Source organism: Tiliqua scincoides, chromosome 14, assembly GCF_035046505.1.
Source record: "Tiliqua scincoides isolate rTilSci1 chromosome 14, rTilSci1.hap2, whole genome shotgun sequence".
Lineage (NCBI taxonomy): Eukaryota > Metazoa > Chordata > Lepidosauria > Squamata > Scincidae > Tiliqua > Tiliqua scincoides.
In genome coordinates, this window is record NC_089834.1 from 10,712,492 (window position 1) to 10,719,917 (window position 7,426).

The 7,426-nt window shown below is 45.5% G+C and overlaps 1 pseudogene; it reads left to right on the top strand.

The window, feature by feature from the left end:
• The first annotated feature begins 7,014 nt into the window (after positions 1 to 7,014).
• On the top strand, positions 7,015 to 7,127 carry LOC136634866 (5S ribosomal RNA; annotated as a pseudogene).
• Positions 7,128 to 7,426: the final 299 nt, after the last annotated feature.

Consider the following 7,426-nt stretch of genomic DNA (forward strand, 5'->3'; position numbering starts at 1 on the left):
TCCCACTGGAAACTTTGATTTTAGATTATTTGCTTTGATCAACCCCCACCCCCCAGTCTCAGCCCCCCACACACCAGGTTGCTCTCCCCTACCATTGCATCCCCTCTGCTGCCTGCTTCTCTCTTTCTCTTGCCATCTTTCCAAATTGCCATGCTCCAATTCTCCATTCAAGTGGTCCATTCAAGTAGTCTAGACCAGTGGTTTTCAAACTTTTTGAAAGTTAACAAGTTTGAAAACTTTTCAAAACTTGAAACTCTAAAGAGAATGACAATCTGACTGGACCCACCAGAAGCAAACCTGGACATATTGTCATGACTGAAAGTGACATCATCAAGCAAGAAAAGTTTTAGCACCCCTATACAACAAAATTAAGTCAATCTAGTAAATTATAAGTTTACAGTAAGTATAAGTTTAAAATATTATTTAAAATAAAGACGAGCCCTCTCAAGCAGCTGCTGATCTATTTAAAACAAATTCCTCAGACATCCCAAAGGCTGCAGTCATATCCACACTTAACCCGGGAATAAACCCCACTGACTATCATTGTTAAAAGCATATACCTGTACACATTGGCCGTTAAAAGTACAGATCTGTTACATTCCCCCAAATGAAGTCACATACCATGATAGCATCAAGTCTAATTCTTTAAAAATAAAATACTCACTGAAATGAAGGAAGACCCACCTGAAATTGGCTCGCAACCTTCCCACTGTGTCCTGGCCCACAGTTTGAGAAGCACTGATCGAGAAGGAAAAAAACTTGCAGCCGGGGCTTCACAGCACACGCCATACCAGGAGTGGCCAAACATGCTTAGCATAAGAGCCACATACAATACTCTTCAGGTGTTTGAGAGCCGCAATACTTAGCACTTAAGATTCTTAAATGTATTTATTCAGCGTGGGGATTAAACTTGCATTTTAATTCAGTGGATTCTCAGTTTATACTCAGTAAAGCTTGAAAATTTATTTGCCTTTTATTAATTGGAAAGAACCAGTGGACATTATTATTATTATTATTATTATTATTATTAACAGTATTTATATACTGCTTTTCAACTAAAAGTTCATAAAGTGGTTTACAGAGAAAATCAAATAACTAAATGGCTCCCTGTCCCAAAAAGGCTCACAATCTGAAAAGATGCAAAAGAATACCAGCAGACAGCCACTAAAACAGACACTGCTGGGGTGAGATGGGCCAGTTACTCTCCCCCTGCTAAAAAAAGAGGAGCACCCACTTGAAAAATTGCCTCTTACCCAATTAGCAGGGGATTAGCACTCTGCTATAACTGAGTGTTGGGAGAGTTAGGACAGACAAAGGAAAATACTTTTTGCCCAGCATATGACCTGGATGCCTTTAAAAGGAGATTGGATAAATTTCTGGAGGGAAAGTCCATCACAGGTTATAAGCCATGATGGATATGTGCAACCTCCTGATTTTCAAAGTAGGCTACCTCCAAATGTCAGATGCAAGGGAGGGCACAAGGATACAGGTCTTTTATTGTCTTGTGGGCTACCTGAGGCATGTGAGATATAGGAAGCTGGACTAGATGGGCCTTTGGCTTGATCCAGAGGAGCTCTTCTTATATTCTTAAGAAGGGAAGGAAGAGAGAAGTTGAAAGCCACTGTCTTAAGATATTGCTCTTTTCCTTCCCCCACCTTCCCCTACAGAGCGTGCAGCACGAAAATACCTACCGGAACCCTGTCGCAAAGTATTGCTACGGTGAATATCCCCCAGAGCTACTACCTGTGTGAAAGCAGCAAGGAGCTGGTGGTGATGTGCTTAAGTGACTTGGAGGGTAGACCAAATGCATGCCAACACTTAGACCCTGCTTACTGGGACTTTCCAAGACATCCAGAAAGGCTGGTTTCCCTCCACCTTGAAGCTGTGGCCATCTCTCGACGCTGAAAAGAGATGTTGATAAAGAGAGGAACCGGCCCGCGATTGGTGCCAGAAGAACAGTGGTCAGCCTTGCCATGTTAAAAATACGTGCATAGACATTAAGTGGATCAATGCAGCTCTCAGGCCTTTTTGGGTTGACGGACGCCATGACTGTGCTGGATCGTCAGCCTATAAGATGGGAGGAAGATGCTTGACTCTTGGAGGGGGAACAAGCCTGGGTCTTGGGTGTGAATTGTGGATATCTATGTGCACTATTTATTGGGGTCATGTGAAAGGCTGCATTGGCTTGAGAGGATTGGCTTGAGAGGACTGGGGATTCCTGAAGCTGATTGCAGGCAGGTGGTGCAAGGACAGGCCCCCTTCCTTCACTGGGGATATAATGGCTAGTGGATTGAAGCAATGCTTGGAAAAAGGTTATTCCCTCCCCCCCCCCATGGATTTTGTGTTGCAAAATGCACTCATTAGGTCAGAAAAGCTTATTTAGTGCTTGAATGTTCATGCATCACTGCCCTATGGGAGAGCAGGGCCCGATCTATTCATGGGGCCAGCTGAGGCAGGTGGCTTAGTGAGGGAGCACCTTCTGTTTGCCTCTGCCCCTCTCTAGCTTCAGTAAAAGAGGAGACTGAAACAGAAGAGGAAGTGTAGAGGAGAAGAGAGTGCAGGGGGCTAGAGTGTCCCTCCTCCATACCGTTCCATTCCAGTCTTCCTTTTCAAATCTATTGGGGAGTCAGAGTGGTGGAGCTGTGCCCTCCAGTGAGGGGGCAGGGGCCGGCATTTGGTTTGCCCCCCCCCTCAGATGCCAAGAGATCTCAGGGTCAACCTCTAGGTGAGTCCACCGCCAACCCAAGATGCTTTGCCCCTTCTGGTGATGAGTGAGAAACCATCCGTATTTCAAGATGCACCTTGACTCTCTCCCCCATACGAGCAACAGCTGATTTGTTCACAGGCCATCTGAAGATTTTCCTCAGGGCTGTCAAGGGCTGGATGAAATCTCTCCCTACAGGATGCATTCAGGTTAGGGCCACACCTGATGCAGTGTGGCAGGGAATGGGTGTGTGTGTGTGTGTGTGTGTGTGTGTGTGTGTGTGTGTGTGTTGATGCTCAATTCTGCACTCCCTGGGGGGGGGGGAAACATGCCTGGGGCCAATTACATTACTTGAATTGTATCTAGTCCAGTCTTTTAAAGTTAAATGCTGATGAAATATGATGATCTGCTACCACCACATTTTAAAACTCGTGAATTGCTACCGACATCTGAAGAAAAAAAATGTAGGTTCCAATGTGGGGGGGCAGGGGAGGAATTGGGCAGCTCAGGGTCTGCCCTCAGGCCAGAGAAGCAGGTTGACACCCAAGCATTCGTGATTGCTCCTGTCCTACTACAGCAGTTGGGATGAGAACCCGGTCTGCACAAGCAGCAAAATGAGACCCTCAAATTCTGAGCTGACAGAGTGGGCCTTGCAGGGGTTTAATGCTGGGGGAGGGGGGAGAGCCTTTTCCTATTGCCAGAGCAAGGACATCATCAATGGGAGCACTTAGGTGTGCTGCTTTGGAAACTATTTTCAAAATCCCTTAGCCAAGAAATGTCAGGCTGAGCAGGAGGCAAAACTGAGAAGTATGTCTAGGGGCCTATGTTAAAAATCTAGGCCTTCATCTTTCTTAAAGGGGATCTTGAGAGACAATATGGTGCTGCAGTCCAATGCAAATTTTTCTTGGGAGTACTTCTTACTTGAGCATGTGACTGTGGGTGGGTGTGTATGTGTGTAAAAAAAACAAAACATGCACATGCGAAACTCCCTGCAGTTAGAAAAGTAGCTCAGCAAGGATTTGGGCAGGCTTGAAACATTGGTTTCCCATGGGGCAGGTTCCTTGCAAGAATCTTTTCTATATGGTGGGGTCATTTGAAAGGGAAAATGAGGAGTAAAAGAGGAGACTGAAACAGAAGAGGAAGTGTAGAGGAGAAGAAGTGGCCAGGTTGTGTTTCAAACTGCAGGAAGTCACACTTTTCAGGAGAAACTTGATTCCCCCCCCCTTCCTTCTGGTATGAAACAAAAATCAAAATACACTCCATCACAAACTGAAATGTGGTCTTGTGTGATGTGTGAGAAAGCATCCTCACCCAGAAGACCCTTCTTCGCCTCCCCTGGTTCAGATTGGGACACACCCACAACCATGCACCAGAGCCCGTTAACTAGTCTGTGGAACTCCTTGCCACAAGGTGTGGTGTCAGGACCTGGCTGAAAGGCTCTCCTGTGGGGGAGACAAGACTAATTGATCATACTGGCCCAACATAACATAAAAACAGCCCCACTGGATCAGGCCATAGGCCCATCTAGTCCAGCTTCCTGTATCTCACAGCGGCCCACCAAATGCCCACCAGATAACAAGAGACCTCATCCTGGTGCCCTCCCTCCCAACGTCAACCCCTTTTAAAAAATGGAAAAAGGAGAGACAGTGGAAAAGAGAGAAGGGCGGGAGGAAGACACCTGCTTTCCAGTGAGGAAGTGCCAGGAGAGGACTTGGCATTTGAGTTTTAAATCCTTCAAATAAAGAGAGGGGAGAGGGAAAGGATTTTAAGAATTAACTAAGATTGCCTTGGGAAAATGGAGGTGTGGTCACCCTGCCACTGGCCTCTTGAAGGTGGGTGCTGTAGTGAAATTGTGGGCATCTCCTTTGTTCCTTTTGTAGAAAGGTAGAAAAGGGAGGGGTTCACTTTAAATGAAGATGAAAGGAAGAAATTAGCACTATCCAGTTAGGAAGTGGAGTAGGTTCCACCTAGCTGCAGATAAATACCAAGGATGTAGCCCTCTTTTGCTGTTTTGGGTAGTGGGTGCAAAGGAGTTAGGAAGAGTGGTGAGCTATGGAAGAGCTCACGAAGTACAGTGTAGGCTTTTAGTGGGGGCCCAGCTTGCCTTTTATCCATCTTTTTAGATTCTGTGTGGTTATATTGGATGGGGACTTAAATGTGAGGGATTATATAACCAGTGGGTGTTTATTGAGGGGGAAGTACTTATGGTTTTTATTCTGTAATAGAAGTCTGTCCTGTTAATTTGGTTACAACGAGGGGGGATAATATTAAATTATTCCTCCTCCTTTATAATATTAAATTCTTAATTACCCTTTTGACCAGGTGATAACCCTTTTAGGGCATGATCCTAACCAGGTCTATTCAGAAGTTAAGTCCTATTTTGTTCAATGGGGCTTACTCTCAGGAAAGTGTGGTTAGGATTGCAGCCTTAGTGTTCTTGAAAGATTGAAGGGCTCTGCCCAGGGAGCCTTTCTGTGAGATTGGGGGAAGGCTGGGCTGGTGGCTGCAGAGAGAGAGTTATGCCCTATCGCACTCAACCATGACAGGTGCCCTGTCACTTGGAATGGATCCCAACTCTTGCCAAGATCACAGAATAATAGAGTGGGAAAGGGATCCACAAAGGCATCTAGTCCAACCCTCCAATGAAGATTAGTAGAGTTGACACCAATCCCCTCCCCCCAAAAAAGTGAATATCAATTTTGTGTGTTTGTCTGTGTTTGTGTTCTACAGTCATTCTTGCCCCTCCCCATCCCAGTTGTAAAAATGTTTCTGCGCAATAGACAGAGGTATTTTTTTTTGTTAAAGACACATAAAAACACAAAACACCACATTTTGCTTTTTAAGATATCTTAATAAAGACAGAAAACACCACTTTTTGGTGTTTTAAGATATTTTCCAGAAATAATAATAATAATAATAATATTGTATTGTATTGGCAACCTTCAGTCTCGAAAGACTCTGGTATCGCGCTCTGAAAGGTGGTTCTGGCACAGCGTCTAGTGTGGCTGAAAAGGCCAATTCGGGAGTGACAGTCCCTTCTACACCGGGAGCAAGTGCAGTCTGTCCCTGGTCTGTCTCCCTGGCTATGGGCTTTCCTTCTTTGCCTCTTTGCCTCAGACTGCTGGCAAAGTGTCTCTTCAAACTGGGAAAGGCCATGCTGCACAGCCTGCCTCCAAGCGGACCGCTCAGAGGCCAGGGTTTGCCACTTGTTGAGGTCCACCCCTAAGGCCTTCAGATCCCTCTTGCAGATGTCCTTGTATCGCAGCTGTGGTCTACCTGTAGGGTGCTTTCCTTGCACGAGTTCTCCATAGAGGAGATCCTTTGGGATCCAGCCATCATCCATTCTCACGACATGACCGAGCCTACGCAGGTGTCTCTGTTTCAGCAGTGCATACATGCTAGGGATTCCAGCACGTTCAAGGACTGTGTTGTTAGGAACTTTGTCCTGCCAGGTGATGCCGAGAATGTGCCGGAGGCAGCGCATGTGGAAAGCGTTCAGTTTCCTCTCCTGTTGTGAGCGGAGAGTCCATAATAATGGGTATAATAATAATAATAATAATAATAAATAATTATTAACAGTATTTATATATGGCTTTTCAACAAAAAGTTCACAAAGCAGTTTACAGAGAAAATCAAATAACTTTTGGCTCCCTGTCCCAAAAGGGCTCACAATCTAGAAAGATGTAAAAGGATACCAGCAGACAGCCACTAGAAAAGACACTACTAGGGTGAGGAGGGCCAGTTACTCTCCCCCTGCTAGATAAAAGAGGAGCACCCACTTGAAAAAGTGCCTCTTACCCAGTTAGCAGGGGTTAAATTAAAATAAACCACTTTTCCAGTTTGAAATAATATAGTGGCTGCAGCTTTATCACCTACCTGGTACACTTTTAAAGTGTTTAAAAGTAATAAATACGATAACTTGGAATGAGAACTTGGAATAAAAACACCCAACATCACTTTATGCTTTTCCCATTGTGAAATCTGTGGGAAAAATATAACTCTTTTCAAACACCCCTAGCACTAAATCATCATAAGGAGGTCTACCTTTCCAGCCTGCTTGTGGCCTGTATCCTGTATCTGATGCGGTTTCTGCTGCCCCCTGATGGTTTTATGCTATCATAGCATGTTTGCTGTTCCAGGTGACCTGAAACTGACACCTGGCATAGTTCTGAGCAGGAGGAGATGGGTTTGAATAGGGAAGGGTTGGGAATCCAGCAGGTGGAGATGCATCTCCAAAGGCCTCTTTGGCAGAAAAAGACTCTGTGTAAGCCCAGATGGCAGCTCCAGAAGAAAGGAAAGAAGGAAGGAAAGTAAGTGTTACCCTGCACATGCCCAATCTCGTCTGATCTTGGAAGCTAAGCAGGGTCAGGCCTGGTTAGTACTTGGATGGGAGACCGCCTGGGAATACCGGGTGCTGTAGGCTTCTACCATAGTCTTTTGAGACTGAAGGTTGCCAACCATCTCCCTATACTGAACACTATCTCCCGATCTTGTCTGATCTCGGAAGCTAAGCAGGGTCAGGCCTGGTTAGTACTTGGATGGGAGACCGCCTGGGAACAGCGGGTGCTGTAGGCTTATACCATAGTCTTTTGAGACTGAAGGTTGCCAATCATCTCCCTATACTGAACACTATCTCCCGATCTCGTCTGATCTTGGAAGCTAAGCAGGGTCAGGCCTGGTTAGTACTTGGATGGGAGACCGCCTGGGAATACTGGGTGCTGT